General features: G+C 41.2%; 1 protein-coding gene across 1 annotated transcript in view; it reads right to left on the reverse strand.

Annotated features, from left to right (window-relative positions):
* Window positions 1-18,059, reverse strand: part of VEGFC (vascular endothelial growth factor C) — a 183,657-nt gene that overhangs the window by 61,777 nt on the left and 103,821 nt on the right.

Genomic DNA, 18,059 nt, shown 5'->3' on the forward strand with positions numbered 1-18,059 from the left:
GCCCCCCGCTTTTTTCAATTTAATGCGCCCCCCCCCCCCAATCAGTATGCCCACTTAAAAGTGGTAATTTTTGAAACTTGAAATTTCTGAAGAAACCTTGAAACTGTGGTTGATGTGGTCATGTCATGTATTCCTCATAGGTGCCTGTCTCTGCCTTTTAGTTACAACAGGAGTCCAGACAGAGTGACTCAGTTGCTTAACCTTTAAGCAGATGAAGTGAGATAAAGCCAACCAATAATCATGGATGTTTTCCAAAGAATTACTGCCTCCTTCAAGGCGTTTTCTGCTCTAAGGCTATTTTTCCATAGGACATTGCAAAGTGAAAATAAAATGGGCCCTTGCAGCTGAGTTAACAGTACCACCGTGATCTGAAGCTATTGATCAACAAATGTCCTAGACTACCACCAAAAAACCCGCCCACCTCTACTCTTTCTACTCCCAACTGCTTATTCCTGCCCTCCCACAAGTCCTCATCTCCTGTGCAGACACAAGCATATGTGAAGCCAAGAGGTAAACCAGACTGAAAAAGCCATCCAACCGAGTACTCCTTAACCCTCACACCTTCCCCACACACAAGCTGTCATTCAGATCATGTTCCCAACTCAGTTCCCCATGCAGATCCCCACATACTCCTACTGGCACTCAGGAAGGGACAGGGCAGAGGACAAATAAGCAAGTGGGCAACGGGAATGCTGTTTGGGCTAGCAGCACCAAACTACATGGGTTTAAGCGGTTAACTTCAGCTGGAACTGCTCCAATTTTTCCACTTGTAAGACCTTGTTTCTAGCTGTTTATTCAAAGGTTTTGACAGACTTTAACCTGAGGCTTGATTTTTCCACTGGGGAACTGTCCTAATGCCTGTTTCTTGTCCACATTAAAACAGTGCAGTCTCCTCAATGAATGTTTGTAGCATCTAAACTGACAGGGAAGTATGATCTGGAGTAATAGAGAAGAGAAAGAAAAAATGGAGGGTGCCTCAGGGGCATACTTTATCATCTTCAGCAAACTTTCCCAACAAATAAGCATTACAGCTTATGAATTTCCAGTAAAGACTGGCAGGTTGCTCTGCTAAAACACAAAGAGGTTTAATGAACGATCAGTACACGTTCCCTGAAGCTGCTGAACTTGCTGAGCAGGTATAGCTCTGGTCTGCAGCAGGCCATGAAGCGACAGCAGTGAGGTTTTTCTCTAGTGTACTCTCAGTGATTCCAGAGCAGACAGCTAAAAAGGAGAAACTTGAGTGTAAAGGAACAAAAAGCAGAAAAAAGGCTCAGTCTGCCTTGAGAAGAAAATGAGAAAAAAGGAAGGACACTGGGAGAGGGAACAGAGCTAGAGTCTGCAGCTGAAACACGGATCTCAGAGAAGAGAGCGGGAGAAGCAGGAAAAGAAAGCTGGCGAGGAGAGACAAGTGATAGAGAGGACACTGAAGAGGGACCTGGGTTGGCATTGAATTTGCTATGCAGAGACAAAGAACCAAAGGAATCAAAGAGCTGTGAGAGCCTGGTGCAGCTTCACTGCCATTTACTCACATGAGAAAGGGCAATTAAAAGTTAGGATGATGGGTACAGAGAGGAGAAGGGAGATACCAAATCATTTCACAGTTTGATGAAGAGGAGAAGCAAGTAGTAGAGAAAGCAGCAAGGAACAGGAAACAGATTTAAAACACAGGAGCTGCTCAAGAACACAGGTGACAGACAGAAGCCTAAAGGTACAGCCTGCTGCCCCCCTCAGCTATTTTAGTGTTTATACAATGCTGTCTTGAATGGGCAAAAAACACCCAAAGGTCTTAAGACAGGGGCTTCCATCTCTTCAGCTGGATCAGTTTCTTTATGAATTCGCAGCTCTCAAATTAGATTCAGCATGGCTAGCACATGCTGCGGTAAGGGAGGTGGAAGCACTTAGGCTGGTGCCGCTTACCACCTCCCAATACCAAGCCGCATTCAGTCAGGCCGTGGAACAGGTTAAATAAGGAGGATGGAGCTGGCTGGGACGTGGAGTGACAGTGAGGAGCAGATAAGGGAAAAGGCAGCACTCTCACTCTTTGGGAAACTGGTCACACAGGCCCATGCCCACTGAAGACTGTCCTCTGGACTCGGACAATACAACTGTGGGCATTTTTGTTGATCTTTTCAATGTCCCTTAACATCTGGCAACTCCAAAGAGCATTAGAAGAACATCACAAAAAAAGGCAGCTTTTAATTCTAGCATTGTGTAACTTCTGAACACTTGATTTTTATTGAAGTAGCAAACTGTAGTGTATATATTCATATACTACATAGCAATACTACTAGATTTATCTTGGCTCTAGGCTAGCATATTATTTATGTGGAATGACAGCAAAATATTGACTATACATCTTCATATTGTAGCAAGAGAAAGGTTTCCAGACCCTGAACTCGTGTCACTGAAAAACCAAGTACAAAGTAGAAGGTAAACAATATTGGTTTGTATGTCCTTCCATTAGTTTAATAGGGATCACACTCACTTTAATTACAGTACTTCTGTGGAAATCATTTTGGACAACTACCTCCATTCAACGTTAACGCAAATAATAACTCACCAAGGGATGGGCATACAAACTGTCAGCATAAGTTCAGCTGCTCATGAGCTGCATGGATTTTGCTGCAGTTATTAACCTGTTTACAAATATGTCATTAACCAGATCACCCTCTCGCTACACAGGACACAACCACGGTACTATCTAATCACAAAGAAAGCCGAGTTGGAGCTTAATAGTTGATCCTGGGCCACCTTCTGCAGGAAGCATAGCTGAATAGTTAAATTAGCAATTTGGTCCAGCATTACCAGTCCTTCACTTTATTTTTATATGTATATAAGGAAAAAAAGTACAAAAAAAAAAAAGTAGTCAAGATCAGATTATGTTATACTAAAACAAGATTTACTTCCCTGTAAAGGTTTTCCCTTGTCTTTTACTTTCATATATAGTAATCTCTTGTGCATATAAAAAAAATATAACAAGTTCAACAGGTGTTTTGCTGTCAAATAAAAAGCTCTGTTGCACTCAAAAAAAGCAAAATTGGTTTGTTTAAGACCTACATAAACACTCTCATTACTTGCAAAGGTTAAATGAAAAAGACACACTTTTATTGGAATAAACTATTCACATTAGCAGTCATGAGGATGTATCTCGGAGGAGGTAACAAACCCACAAAAGAATCACTGCAGCAAGTACATGACTACTCCTAACTCATTTTGCTACATAATAAAGCAAGATCAGTCACTAGAAGTGATTTACCTAAAATGTTTTACTTAACATTTAAAAGTACTCATAAGTCAATTGTTGCACAGTCACTATAATCCAGCATAAACCCGTGCTGCTACCAAAAGGAGTACCTTCATCTTACCTCCCCCATACCAGCTTTTCCAACACCAGTAGAGGGAGGAGTAAGAACTAGGGGAACAGGGACAAACTTCTGGCTGGAGCACCCCTTCTATCAAATTTACCCTGCAAGTGCAGCCCTATTTACCATAGCCCAGATGCAATGCAGTAACTTGTTACTCATATGCACTACCTTCTTCAACTACTATGGCTGGACCCAGAAAGGTATGACCAATTACACCTTTAGATCGGTGTTGCTTACAGCAATGTAATTAAACTAGAAAATTAATTTATTGCAGGCAACTATTAAGTAAAACCACTGCAATTTCAGTAACAAAAAACATTATTAAAAAAAAAATCATTTGTCTTTCCCAGGTACAGCTCTGCCAGAGTTTGAAATGAAATAAAGAAAATGCCCCCAGAGAGGGTGGTAGAAATTTCTCACACTGTTGTGATCATCACTGAGTAGAGCCAGAGGGGTTGTGGGGTTTTCTTGTTTGTTTGTTTTCTGTCAATTTCCTAGAAGACTTTGAAGCCAATATTGCAGTCCAGCTAAAATATTTCCATTTCAGAGTATCAGGACACTGGTTGCAAAATAATTCTGATTTTATGAAAGGACATTGGAAAATAATCGGTAAGCAGTGGATAAGAGTAGTTCTGCCCGAAATTCAGCCACTGTGGTAGAAATCACACTGTTGTGATCATCACTGAGTAGAGCCAGAGGGGTTGTGGGGTTTGTTTGTTAATTTCCTAGAAGACTTTGAAGCCAATATTGCAGTCCAGCTAAAATATTTAATATTTAGAGTATCAGGACACTGGTTGCAAAATAATTCTGATTTTATGAAAGGACATTGGAAAATAATCGGTAAGCAGTGGATAAGAGTAGTTCTGCCCGAAATTCAGCCACTTTAATGACTACCAAAATGAATGTTTATTAATTCCATTTTTCTTTCAAGATTGCTACTCAGCTATCAGTGCAAGTTTTATGATAAGATAAGCAATTAATTCCACATCTTAGTAAGACTTTGCATTTACTTTAAAACCCTCAACACTGCACTGTAACTCAAAGTGAAAGGGAAATTCCTATTCTAACGAAACCAGTTAGCTAATGAACACACCCTGCAGCTCTGCCAGAGTTTGAAATGAAATAAAGAAAATGCCCCCAGAGAGGGTGGTAGAAATTTCTCACACTGTTGTGATCATCACTGAGTAGAGCCAGAGAGGTTGTGGGGTTTTCTTGTTTGTTTGTTTTCTGTCAATTTCCTAGAAGACTTTGAAGCCAATATTGCAGTCCAGCTAAAATATTTCCATTTCAGAGTATCAGGACACTGGTTGCAAAATAATTCTGATTTTATGAAAGGACATTGGAAAATAATCGGTAAGCAGTGGATAAGAGTAGTTCTGCCCGAAATTCAGCCACTTTAATGACTACCAAAATGAATGTTTATTAATTCCATTTTTCTTTCAAGATTGCTACTCAGCTATCAGTGCAAGTTTTATGATAAGATAAGCAATTAATTCCACATCTTAGTAAGACTTTGCATTTACTTTAAAACCCTCAACACTGCACTGTAACTCAAAGTGAAAGGGAAATTCCTATTCTAACGAAACCAGTTAGCTAATGAACACACCCTGCTCTGGCTCAGAATAAGCTTTCTTTTTAATAGGTTCCTCATTAGGCAGTTGAAAAGTTAAAAAATATACAGTGATTACAAAAATGTAAGTCTTTACAAAAGCATGTGTTTAACAGTTCAGTCTGTGAGTTAGGGGCTATATAACAAAGAATGTAACAGAGATTTTGAGGAATTCATTGTGCATGTTATTTATGGAAGGAAAGAGAATAAAATCTTAAATACAGTTTTCACAGCTGTAATAAAGAATATGCAAAATAATAGCAGAATTCAATAGGTCAGCACAAACATAGAACAAATATTTAGAAAAAAACTGAAGATTATCCAGAAGAACTTCAATTTTATTAAATATATTACTTGTTAGATAATATTTCTAATACAATCATAAGGTTCTAAACATATATGCCTCAGAGGGACCCTTAGCAAGATGCACAAATTCCTCAGAGCAGCACGCGGTACTTCTCTAGCGAGGGAGAAGAAAGATGTCCCAACACCACAAAGAAGAAGGAACAATGAATGCAAGGGAAAAAAAAAAATACCCTAGAGGACTTAATTTTCTTTGGGTGAAGACAGAGATTTATAAGGGGGTAATGCTGGATGTCTGCTAAAGCTCACATTATACAATACTTAGCTGAAGAGTTTCCCTTAATTCCCTTATCTTCTCCCTCCTCCTGGAAGAGGAGGAAAGGGAATTAAGGGAAATTTTGTACCCAACTGTTTAGGACCCAACTCCATCACCTTCCTCTAAATAATCCTGCAACTCTTCCCACACCTGTCTATGGAGTAGGCCATCAAGAGCAAGACAGGATCTCCTGGTTTACTCCTCTTACTCAGGGCACTGCAGTTGTGTTCACCAAGTGGCATTTGGAACACGGAATTGCCTACAAACAAATCCATAATAAGGGTTCCAGGCGCCATAAGCAGCTCAAAAGAGCTACAGATTTTGATTCTGACCTGGAGGGAAAATATTGCCCAAAGCTGTCGAAACCACAGGCAGAAATCAAATGAAAAGACACCATGCATGTAACAAAGGTCTAAAGAGGAAAATAAAAGTAACCTCTTAAAAAAAAAAAAAATCACACACACCCCCAAAACAAAAAAACACGGGGTGGGGGGGAAGCTGACATTGGACCCAGTCCCTGCAACTGGCCAAAATATAAAACGCATTTATATTCTATTCAAATATAGTATGAAAGAATTAAATAACACAGTTATGTTTCTTCTTTAGTTTGGTCTTTGAAAATTTCAGGACGTATATGCCAGATCCCAAAATAAACAGAAAATTTTATTTTCTAAGTGCTGAAAATAACTTTTATGCCCATGTAACGCACAAGAACCAAAGAGAAAAGTAGAGGATATTAACTGTAGAATAAGTCTTTACAGATATCACAGGTCACCAAAATCAGAGTAGCTCCACTGCACCTGAGCTGGCACCATCCTGGCATGAAGTAGTTCAGGATCTACTAACCACTCATGGCGTCTTCAATATAAAACTAGACAAATCCATGGACAAGAGATCCATAAACAGATACTGAAGGGAAGAGGCAAAGGCATGTCCTCTAATATCCTCAATCCAACAACTGTGGATGCTAGGACGGTATGAGAGGAGTGAACTGCAGAAAGCAACTAAGCCCAAATGCTCTCCCTAAGCAGAACAGCATGTGCTGCTCAGACTGACAGAGGCCAAACACTTGTCTAGGCAGACCATTAGTCTGCCCCAGTGTGGTATTTCTTACATTCTTATGCTTTAGGCTAGGCTTGACACGTATCTCAAAATTTGCAAGCGTGGGTAGGTTCCTGATAGATTTGGTTAGTCACATGCACCTAGTTAGTGCACATAACCAAGCTCTCACAAATCTTACTTGACAGTAACTTTTTATTGTTAACAGGTATAAACAACCTTTACAAGATTGTTGGCATATTTCACAGATTACTTTGAGAGCACATCTCATTTCTTAAAAAATCATTAAGGACATTAAATATACAGCTCATGGTTTATAACTCAGAAGTTAGCTAGTCCCATTAAATCTCTCACTGTGCACATGTGGCAGGCAGAAAAACACATTCAAAGCATAATGAACACATAGGTTAAATAATCATACATCATCTTGAAACAGGCCCCTAAGAACAGCTTTTATGTGAATTTTGAGGAAGTAATAATAACTATGAAATGCCTTCCCCCATCCAGTTCTTCAGTATAAATACGGGCAGTTCTTTAAAAGAGGCATTTTAATCATACTCACGTCTGACATTACAAAATACTCTCCAATCAAGACAGACTTTTAAAATAAATACGTAAGTGGAATTACTAGGAAAGAGAAAAAAACATCATTGTGTCCCTACACACATCCATGGTGTCCCACATCTGGAATCCTGTGTACACTCCTGGCTCTCCCCTCCTCTTGTTCTGCAGTCTTAAAGAGAATTAAGAAAGGTATGAAGTCGGATGATCAAAGGTAAGGAACAGCTTCATTACAAAAAACAGGTTACATAAGTGAAGGATCTTTGGCCTGAAAAAGAACAATGGAGAGGAGGACTCAATAAACCCACAAGCGGCATGGACAGAATTGTTCCCTGCCTTGTCCAGGACAAGGACTGGGGAAGTTTCATACATAATTAACAGGTGTCAGGCTCAAGACGAACAAAAGGAATGGTTCTTTCAGTTTTGGGGCTTGTTTGTTTTTTTAAATTTACTATTATATATATTAAACAGAACATCCACTCAAAGCCAAACTTCTTGATACAGAAAGGCGTTGATTTCAAAAGCTTCTGTGGGCTCAGTAAGCACCTGGATAACATGCAGGAGAAAAGTCAACTGAAAGCTATTAAATAAAAGAAAACAAAATAATCCCCGCACCCCCACCTCATGATTTAAGGCAAGGAAGTCCACAAGCTGCCCTGCTGCCAACAGTCTGTAAGCATGTAGTGACACTTTCCATTTCTTTGCTTAGAAGGCGGTTGTCAAGTAGGTCCTGTAATTTGGCAGGGCCTTGGATGGTAAGGGCATAAATAAAAAGGGAAGACGTCCAGCCGAAAAAACCGAAGAGGTACTGGAAGAGCCAGAAGAGTGGCTGTAGGCAGGTGCATGTTGCCATGGTTGCACTCCCACTACGAAAAACATGATGAACCTAGGGACCCTATGAACATCCGGTGCTTGCTGTTGGGTTTTCCAACTGACGTCCGCAGCTGGCCAAGGAACGAGCAGCAGGTACACACTCGCACACCAGGGTTTCAGGGCTTCTCCTGAATGTGGTCTGTGGGGACGCAAAGGTGAAGAAACAAAGCAAGCGGAGTACGAACCTCCCAAGCCGTTTCCATGGGATGGTTTGGGGACAAATCAGCTGGATGTCGCACAACAAGCCCCCCACAGGGGAATCAAGCAGGGCAGCTCACAGGACAGAGGATAAAAAAGAAACTTTTGGAGGCCAGGACTCAGTGGGCACTGTCTCCTTGCAGGAAGAGACATGCCCATGGCCAAAGGGCAGCCTTTATCTGGAAGGAACTGGGGAGGAGAGGGTGTGAGGGGGAAGGTGTGACAGAGTGCTCCTCATCGTGTGCTGTGCAGGAGGTTTCCAACAATAACATTGCTCTCCAGGTCATCCTCTACCACATCAGTGGGTAGACACCGTGCATGTTTTGCAGCTGTGCAGCAGGGGCTGTCCAACAAGCTTGCCCGTGTTGGATACTGTTGAAAATGGCATATAGGGCTAACCAGGCATTTTTTTTGTCTGACCAGGTACAGCCATTCTTCTGCTCTTTTGTGAATTCAATACTCAAAATAAATACCATAAGCCAACTAATCATGGAGTAAAGCAGCAACTTACACGCTCAAGGGAAAAATACAGATCATCTATCTGTCATAAGAGATGAGGATTTGAAAATTTCATTAATTTTCTGAAACCGTTAGCTAAGATATTCAAAGAGTTTCATTACTACAAAGGGCCTTTTTATGCTATTAATCCAGATTAGTAATGACTGTTCAGTTTAGAGTTTGCCCAATTCTTTAGTTCTACCTGATGCAATAGAACAGCCTAATTCTTCCTTCCTTTGAAGCATGGTCCTGCCCTCTGAAAATCCTGCACTGCTCCTTCCCCTACTTCCTGCTCCAAGATCACGGTTCAATGTGCCTTATCAGCCTGTCCACAGATATTTTGGAAAGGAAAGTACTCAGAACTCCTCTACAGCTCTTTACTCCTTTCATTTGTCTTTAGTGATTTGATCACCTGCTGGCCCAGCCACCTGGAGGAAAAAAAGAAGCAGGGTTCTCATTAATATTAAAGATCCTCATCATTTTCACAGATGATCAGAGAGAAATAGGCAGGTCTTCTTGGGCAAGAAAAATAAAAGCATTTTTTCACGCATCACTTTCCACACCTTTCAGTTGTACAGGCTGCATTTACTCTGCCTTGAGTGCCATGGTCTTGGAGGGAACCATAACTGCAGAGACAGCCCTTTATCAACCAATTTACCACTCTAAGGCGGCTGATCTCAGTCCGAGTCCAGACGGTTCATCAAACCCACCTCCCTCAGCACAGACACAGTGAATCCCCTCCTAAGAGGGGTCCTGACAATCTCACGTGCCCAGTGCTCTTAACATGGCATTCCTGGCAGGCAAAAGAAATTGCCCTGAGGCAGCCAGGAGCTGCCCAGCTGCTGGGGTCTGTGGAGCCACAAGAGGAGCCCAGACCTTTCCAAACTGTGTTCAAAAAAGTACATTCTCATGTCTCAGGATGCACCTGGGAACACAAGGCAGAAGGCACAAACTCAGCGTCACTAACACTCCAGCAAGCAAGGAAGGATACCCTCGGAGAATTTGATTTTGACCCTAACCTCTTGGCTTCTGCTGCCTGGGAAAGGCCATGAAACTTTACAAAGGAGACAGGCCAATACCCACCATACTCAGTCACGTCAGTGGGATATTTAGCAGCTGTTAATGTTCTTCTGAAAGCTGTGCCCTGTGGCCTGCACAGCAGAGTTCTTGGTATTTTTAAATGAACCAACATTTTGCTCTTCTCTAGCCAGCCAGAAACACACCCAACTGGAAAGACAAAATAATTGTCCATCGCTATCTTCCTTCCTGGAAAAAACACTTCTCCATGTTTACTGAATCTACTATGATTCAACAGTGCAAGCCTACTGATTATTAACAAGGTTGTCTCGTTTCCTCCAAATGACAGAATGTTTCAATATTAATGATATAAAGGAAATAAAATTTTAAAAAATCCTCACAGCAGAGAGGTATCGAAATCTTAACATGAGTACCTTGACATATGTGAACAAAGTGAAACGAAGTAAATGGTCATGTTTGTACCACGGCAGCACTCTGCCCGTTTCGCAAGATTTGCTGGGCAGCGGGTGGGGTGAAGAGGAAGTCATAGGCTCCGTTTTAATTGGGAAACATCTGTCCCTCAGCAAGGGACAAACGTCAATAAGGCGCTACCTTGCAAGTTTATTTCTTAGTTTCCTTAGACAGTTAATTACACTGGTAATCTAACCATAAATAGCGATTCTATAAAAATGATACATACAGTCTCCATCAAGAGTCTTGGTACTATTACATTTACAGGCAACGTATGTTTCTGTCAAGTGCATCTGCGGCCAGTTACAAATACATATAACTGGAATGACTGAAGTTACATAATTTTCCTTTTCTGCATTATTTCTAAGAAGAAATAGCAGAAGTGACATTCTCTAAGTAATAGTGAGTGTGCAAACAAGCAGAGATTTTATCCTCAGCAGTACACCAAATTATGAATGATCCTTTTAGGGGTACAAAATACAAACACTTTCTTTGACTTCAGTGAAACCTACTTTCATGGTATGCTCCTAGTCTCCAATTCACAGCAGCCACAAAGCTGTTGCATAGTTTGCAATACTTAGCAGTTAGTCAGGAAGAATGACAGGTCAAGACTGGTGAATTCTCAGAACTCCAAAGGCAACATTTTCAAAGAAAATAGATTTATTTAAAAAAAAAAAAACAACAAACCCAAACTCAAAAAGACATCCAAGACTTACGGCAAGGAATGCTCTCCCTTTTTTTCTTAAGAAACAAACAAAACCCAAGCTGTTCAAGTTTTTCCTTACAGTTTTCTTCACTTCTTAGGCCTTCCTTATGTTTTAAACTCTTCAGAATTTTTTTCTTTCTCCATGTAAAGTTTCTTTAATGTGCATATAGCACAAAGTGAGACCACCTACACAAGCAGTTTCTGGAGCTCAACTTTGTTTGAGCACTTTCAAGTGCAGCTAAGTGTGACTCCGAGTCCACAGATCCCAGCCTTGGTGCTTATGAGCTCCATGAACAGGTTCACAGCAGCGTCCATTTGGGCTTGCTCCGGGTCACAGGGGGCCCTGAGAAGGGACCTCATGCACGCCACGCTCGCACTGCTTCCTCAGCAATGATCCGATAAGATCGGGATTTCAGTTGGCAGAGCAGGAACGCGGATCCCACCATCTGCAGACAGCACACCTCAAACAACAACTATCAGCTTTTCTTCACGTGATTATGTATATGGATCCCATACTTGCAGGGCAATGAGCATTAGCCACCTATTTGGAAAGGGGTGAACGGCTCTTACTTGAATCAGAATTATAATACAGCCCTACCAAAATTAACATTTGACCTGGAAGTAATAAATACCTCAACCTCTACAACTGCTGCTCTTTGTTTCTCTAAGGAGACTGTTCCTTGAGCAGACCGCAGAGGTTACTTACCAGCTGCATCTCTCTTGGTCAATTTGAAAACAAAAACATCCACAAAACAAACAAACAGAAAACCCCCAAACATCTCATTGTTTACACAAACATGACTAAGTAGACAGCAGCTAATGTGTGAAGCTTCACTTGGCCAGTTTTTCTCTTGGCTCTAAATATTGTGACTGATGCAGCAAGTACATTCTGGACAGCTGGAGCAGTCCCCCACAAATACATTTGGTCTGCTGAATTCTGCAGTCGAAGAAAGTTGAAGGACAGCTAGAGTGGTTTTGCTTCTTCTGAATGGTCTCTAATAGGATATCTACTGTTTCTGACAATCTTTACAAGTCCCGGAAATTTTCACACACGCATGTGGGGGTTTGGGGGCTTCCTATGGATCTCCTTTGGGAAAAAAATGGGGAAATAGCCAAATGCTGCGGCTGTTCTCAGAAACAATCCCTTCCACTGAATTCCTCTCTTCTCTTTCTCTCAGCAGAACACAATTCTTGGATAAGGAAAGTCAAAGAATTAAACCATTTTGTGGTGTAAAGGTTTTTGCTCTAGATGATATCTGATTCCTGAAATTACTTATTTCACAACGCTGCCACAAGCAGGTAGGAGTAACACAGGGGATGCCACACCTGTGATACCAGAGAGAAACACCTGTGTCCCCTGCTCCCCAGCAGCCTTCTGGTGTCTTCCAAGAATTGTCTGATCCTTTGCCCGTATTTTCCCTTGTCCAGGATAAAAAGCCCTGCTCTCTTCAATGAGGAACAGGACGCGAAACACCTCCAACAGTTTTTAAGCTGCATCCTTGAGGCCAGGCTATTTGAAAATCGTCACTGACCAGGTGAAGCCATTATGTGAACAGTATGTACAGGGTTCAGGGTGACGGCAGTATCAAGATAATTAATGTCATTAACTTCCCCAAGCAAACATTTTTCATTGCAGTTAACCACAACCAGGATCCCAAAAATTTCCTGCAGAAGATGTATTGCCTTAGTAACTACATCTAGGAAGATAACATACTCACCCATACTCAGCAAAGACTACAATATAGCCAAAATATACGAACTACTACTATTGTTTTTTTTCCTTCAGTTATCAGAAGGTGTTTTTCATGTGTTTTCTACTCCTCCTCCAAAGAACACAATTCCTTTTGGTTACTTTGCTAAATAGGAGCATCTTACGAAAACATTCATTCACTCCACTGGCAACTGCAATCTCTAAATATTTGTAAGGGAGTTACAGCCATCTTAGACAAGTCAGGAAATGTCAAAAGAAAAAAACCAAATCGCTAAAGAGCTAGAGGGATTGATTTACAATGATTACAATGAAAAAGTAGAAGAATAAATGACTTACAGTTTAGCTATTTCCTAGCTAAAATCTGAAATGCAACAAAGAGGGGAAAAAATACAGTAACACATAAATATTAAGTCATCAGAAAAACTTCTGGTGACAGATAAACACAAAACAAGGAAAACAAGCTGACAGATTCATATACAATAGGAATTCAACAAGCAATCCCCCATGGTCCCCCTAAGCTATCAATGTTTTAAATTAAAATTCTGTTGCAATTTATGCAGCCATTAGTACCTTTGAAGCAGATACACATCTACACGGAGGGGAACTTGGTATTATATATCACTCAGGTTAGAAGCTAGGTGGAATTAAAAAAAAAAAAGGTATTGAATGTTTACAATAGATAATGAAAACAATCTTACCTATCCTACTCACTAAACAAAATTCAACACCTTGCCAGACATAAAACTCTTAAGCAGTAACTTAGACTTCGAAAGAGCTTACGTCTTTCAAATAACAACCTTGCTTAGAATTTCTTCTAATTCATTCTACAAACAGCTGTAGCACATTTTTTACATTAAACAAGGATATTAAACTTGATAGGATACCAGTCTGACTTCAGTTGGATTCCCTCTATTTCAAGCATTTTGTTTTGGCCACATTCAAAAAAGCAGCAGCTGAACATAAGGTTCTAGACAGACTTCCTATCCCAGATGCAGAGTATCAATGGGAGAGGATTATTACCATCACCCTCAGCTACAACAGCCTGAAGAGCAAGTCCTGGTTTATTTTTACTAAAATAAGGAGACACACACCCTTGAAGAACATGCTAGAGTTTAAACATACTGAACCCAAGTGAGCATAAAAATCATATTTTTGAGGGGATGTTTCTGTAAGCCTCCAAACACTGCAGTTAGTTAAAGTGATCCCCAAAGCTTTCTTAGAACATTCAGAAGTGCGGTTATTTGTCAGCAGCAATCCTGTGAAATCCCTCACAGACACACAAGTGTGCTTACACAAGATACCCAGGAATGCACATACCTACACCAAGAACTAGAAAGCGCCCTTAGCTCTTAGAGCTTAGTATTGCAGTCTACTCACACAAAAGGCTAGGCCAAGGCTTCATAATTATGTTTTCAGAAGCATTGCTTAGTCTTCATAATAGGTCCTATTATATTACTTATGTTCATCCTTCTAAAAGGATGCTTCTAAAAAAAGACAGCATCTTTGTGTGTGTGTGTCTCTGAAAAAAGAGAGTGGCTACACACACATAAAAAGGAAAGTTCCAGCAGACAAAACAGCAACAGCAGAAAAAATAACATTCTCCCTACTCGCTCAATTTAGCACTGCTTGAGTACTGGGAGTGAGGTTTATGCTTGTTTTCAGAGCGGAAAACCCAGCCTCATCTCCCACCAGGGCATGTAACATCACAACGCAGAGTAAGGCACACTTCATAAACTTAGAGGTGGCCATAAAACAGATGAGTTTGAGATTACACCATCAAGAGACAGTGACAGGAGGAAACCCCAGAACTTGACACACTGCTTTTCCTCCCACACTAACAGTATTTAAACTCCATTAGCCATCAACTAGCAGCATTTTATGAGTAGGTCAGATTTAAAATAATAATAAAAAGGTATCTCTCAGCTGAGATAGCATCCAAGATAAATGGAGGTCAAGTAAGTGCACCTATTTTCATTGCAAAAGCAAATCACAGAATCACAGCACAAAGACTATTCTGTACTTTATTGCTGTCTGTCTAAAGAGGCCCCAATGCCACTTTCAGAGGTGCACTTCAGAACAGGCAAATACATTTTCATTTGTTATTCCCATTCTAATACAAAACTACGAATCCTAGCATAAATACAGTTTTAAACCTCCTAAAACCACATGGGACAATTGACCAATATTGCTTTTGTATAGTCACATAATCCTAAAGGTTTGACTATGCGACTAAATGAAGGTGCAGCTACAGCAAACCCTCCCAGCTTGTGGCTTCTTTCCAGTTATTGTTACCGTACCACTGTTACCATAATTGTTACAATAATAACCTCCTCCTGCTATTGTTGCCCTATTACCATTAATGCAGTCTAGGTACATACTACTGTCACACCTTCATTTCAATAACCTAAGAAGTTTAATTCATGCCCAGAATGCCTGTGCAGTCCCTCTAGCTCATTTTGAAACTTTCAGCAAACAAACAATAAAGTAGTATTTTATTTCTTTATTATTTTAAACACTTTGCCCTCCCAGGTAGACAGTATATACTTATTACATGTTCCCAATCCAAAACTACATAAAGAACAAAAGCCAGAGACTAAACACATTGTAAGCGTTATTATGATATTCATAGACGGTACAAGGAGCTGAATTTTCAAGTCACCGGTGTCACACAACTTGCTCACCCTCTCCTTACTGCAGCTGTTCCGAGCATCCCTGCTGGGCAGCGGGGCAGAGAGGCGACGGGTCCCTGCCAAACTGTGGGAACTGTGGGGGCAGGAGGGCTGATTCCCCCAGTCCCACCTTAAGCAGAGAGAACTGAAATACCAGGTTGTCTTCCCCAGCAGGCCACCCAGATGGAGAGAGGGAGCCGGCGGCCGCCCTGCCTCCTGCCCTGCTGGGGAGAGGCAGGGTGCGGCTGCGAGGGGGTCGCCTCATTGGGACAACCCCCTTGTGCTGCAGGAAATCTGAAAGAGGTGATTTATGGGCAGGATTCATTCCCATCCCACCAAGCAGACAGTTCAGCTTAAAAGTATTAATCTGGGCCCTGTGAGCTTGTTGAATAATGAACTTTACTCTTAGGCTGGGAAAAAAAAAAAAGGGGGGAGGCAGTGTTGCAAAAGCTTATCAGTGCCCACTTGCTGCAGAACATGCCCTTGCAAGAGCTGTGTATGAACTACTACTATTTATATCTGTAACACTTCCAAGTTGCTGCAAATCTCTAGGACAAGATTAATGCGTAACACTTACTCACCTGCATAAGAACACAATACACTTATTTTCTGCCCAGCTTTTCCTCCTATGTTGAAGGACCCTCAACCTCATCCACACTTTCAAAAATGTTTCTAAAGCTGAAGTTCTTAAAATAGGGGTAAAGAGAAATAAATTCATTGTGTAAAGAGTTGACCCAAAAGGCTGTATGACCTGCACTTAGGCATCGGTTTAATATGTAGCAGTATGGCATATGGAGAGAAAGTAAAAACAGAGGAAGCAGAACATCTATGAACACAAACTCAAGTGATCACGCATTTTTCACTGAAGTCAGGAAAGTTCAAGCAGACGAGTTTTTACTGACAATATAATAATATTTTCCTTGAAACAATTACTTACAGTTTACTTATTTAATCCTTTCACAATTACTTCAGACATTCATCTCAAACATTCTCTCATCACAGGAACAAATATGCACAGTACTCACTCACTCAAACAGTTCCAGCAAAAGCAACAAACCCACAACTAAAGACTTCCAACGTGACTAAGTCTGCTTGGATCCAGAGTCATTCTCTCTCTCTCTCTCCCTACTACTCACACCAGTAGTCAGGCACAAAAACATTTTTCTGTTAACGTAATCGCTTAACGCATGCTATCCCACTCACTTCCCGGTCTCTTGACCTTTCTTGCTTTGGTTTGCTGACAGTTCCCCTTTTTCCAGGGAGCACTTGCACTTCTATGCAATGCACTGCAGTGGCAGCTCCCAAAGACTTTGAGGTTTCTTCAAGAAACAGAGTGACTGTCCACAACACATGCATGGGAACACACAGCATCACTTGGGAGAATATCTCCACTATCAGCTGTTCTACCTCAGCAGTTTAAGTGCACAAAGTGTGCACCGTGCTCCAGGTTGGATTCTTTCTACCTTTTCAGCATAAGCTATTCTGAGGCTTTACAACTCAAACGCCAGTTTCACCCAGTAAATAACTGGCTTACAGACAGGGGCTAGAAAGAGTTGAGGTATTTTTACCCTTCGCTAAGTTTTGCTTTTTTTTTTTATAAATAGTCTAAGCGATAAGAGTGACCAGCTGAACTGATTTTGTGTTCCTATTTTTAAATACTGAAGTTTGAAAAATACTTGATAAATAGTTAAACAATATGATCACTGACAGCATACTAGGATTCAGAACATTACAATGTAAGCATTTTGTCTGTATTAAAATATTTGAAGAGAGACTACAGCGTACTCAGTAACCTTTTCCATGCAGAATACTATTTGAAAAGCATGAATTCTGTGAACAATATATGGTCTACAACAGTTTGAATACCTGAAATAAGTACAGCTAATGTACACTATCAAAACTTGACTTCCCATGTAGTTACAGTAAAATCTCCCAAACTTCTATTCAGTAAAACAAACAGCATAGAAAAAAAAATAATATCAGCTTATAACTGATTAACTTTTAATCCACACACCTCCCCCTCACCCCATACTGAAATGAATAATGAATGAGCTGGGTCACGATTGCTTTCAATAAGCATGTCAGAAATCTTCAAAAAACAATGAGACGAGGGTAAGAGTTGTTATAAACTCAGACATCAAAGGTCTTCCTCATAACGCCACATGCTTATACAACCACATACTATGCATCATTCTCATGTACCAGCATACCGGGAACTGCAAACCCGCAAGTACCAAAGGTGGCTTTGGTACTTGGTACCAAAGGTACTTGAATTCTACGTTACGAAACTTCCTACACTAGCAAAAATTAACATAGAATTGTAAGCTTTTGTCACCGGAATCTGAGAATTTAAGCCCAACCTTCTGCGTGCGCCTGGGCAGAATGAAAATTTTCAGACTCGAGCGTCACCTTACACCTCCCGCCAACTCTGTCACGCCGCAGCAACTCATCCAAACTGTCAATAACTCCAAGAGGCTTTTCAGCAAATGGAAAGCCTCGGGTTTTGTTGCCATCGTCCCCCCACGCCTCCCTCGCCGCTTCGTCCCTGTGCGCAGCTGCTCCGCTGAGGGTTTCTCAGCCCTCCCTCCCGCGCTCCCCGGCTCTGCCCGTCCCAGCCCGCTGCAGGACCCCGCGGCTTCGCCCGCACCGAAGCAGCCTCGGGTACACCCGCGACCCGCCCCAGCTGCCAGCGCCAGGGCCGGG

The sequence above is a fragment of the Aptenodytes forsteri genome, unplaced genomic scaffold (genome assembly GCF_000699145.1).
Source record: "Aptenodytes forsteri isolate BGI_AS27 unplaced genomic scaffold, ASM69914v1 Scaffold13, whole genome shotgun sequence".
NCBI classification, from domain to species: Eukaryota; Metazoa; Chordata; class Aves; order Sphenisciformes; family Spheniscidae; genus Aptenodytes; species Aptenodytes forsteri.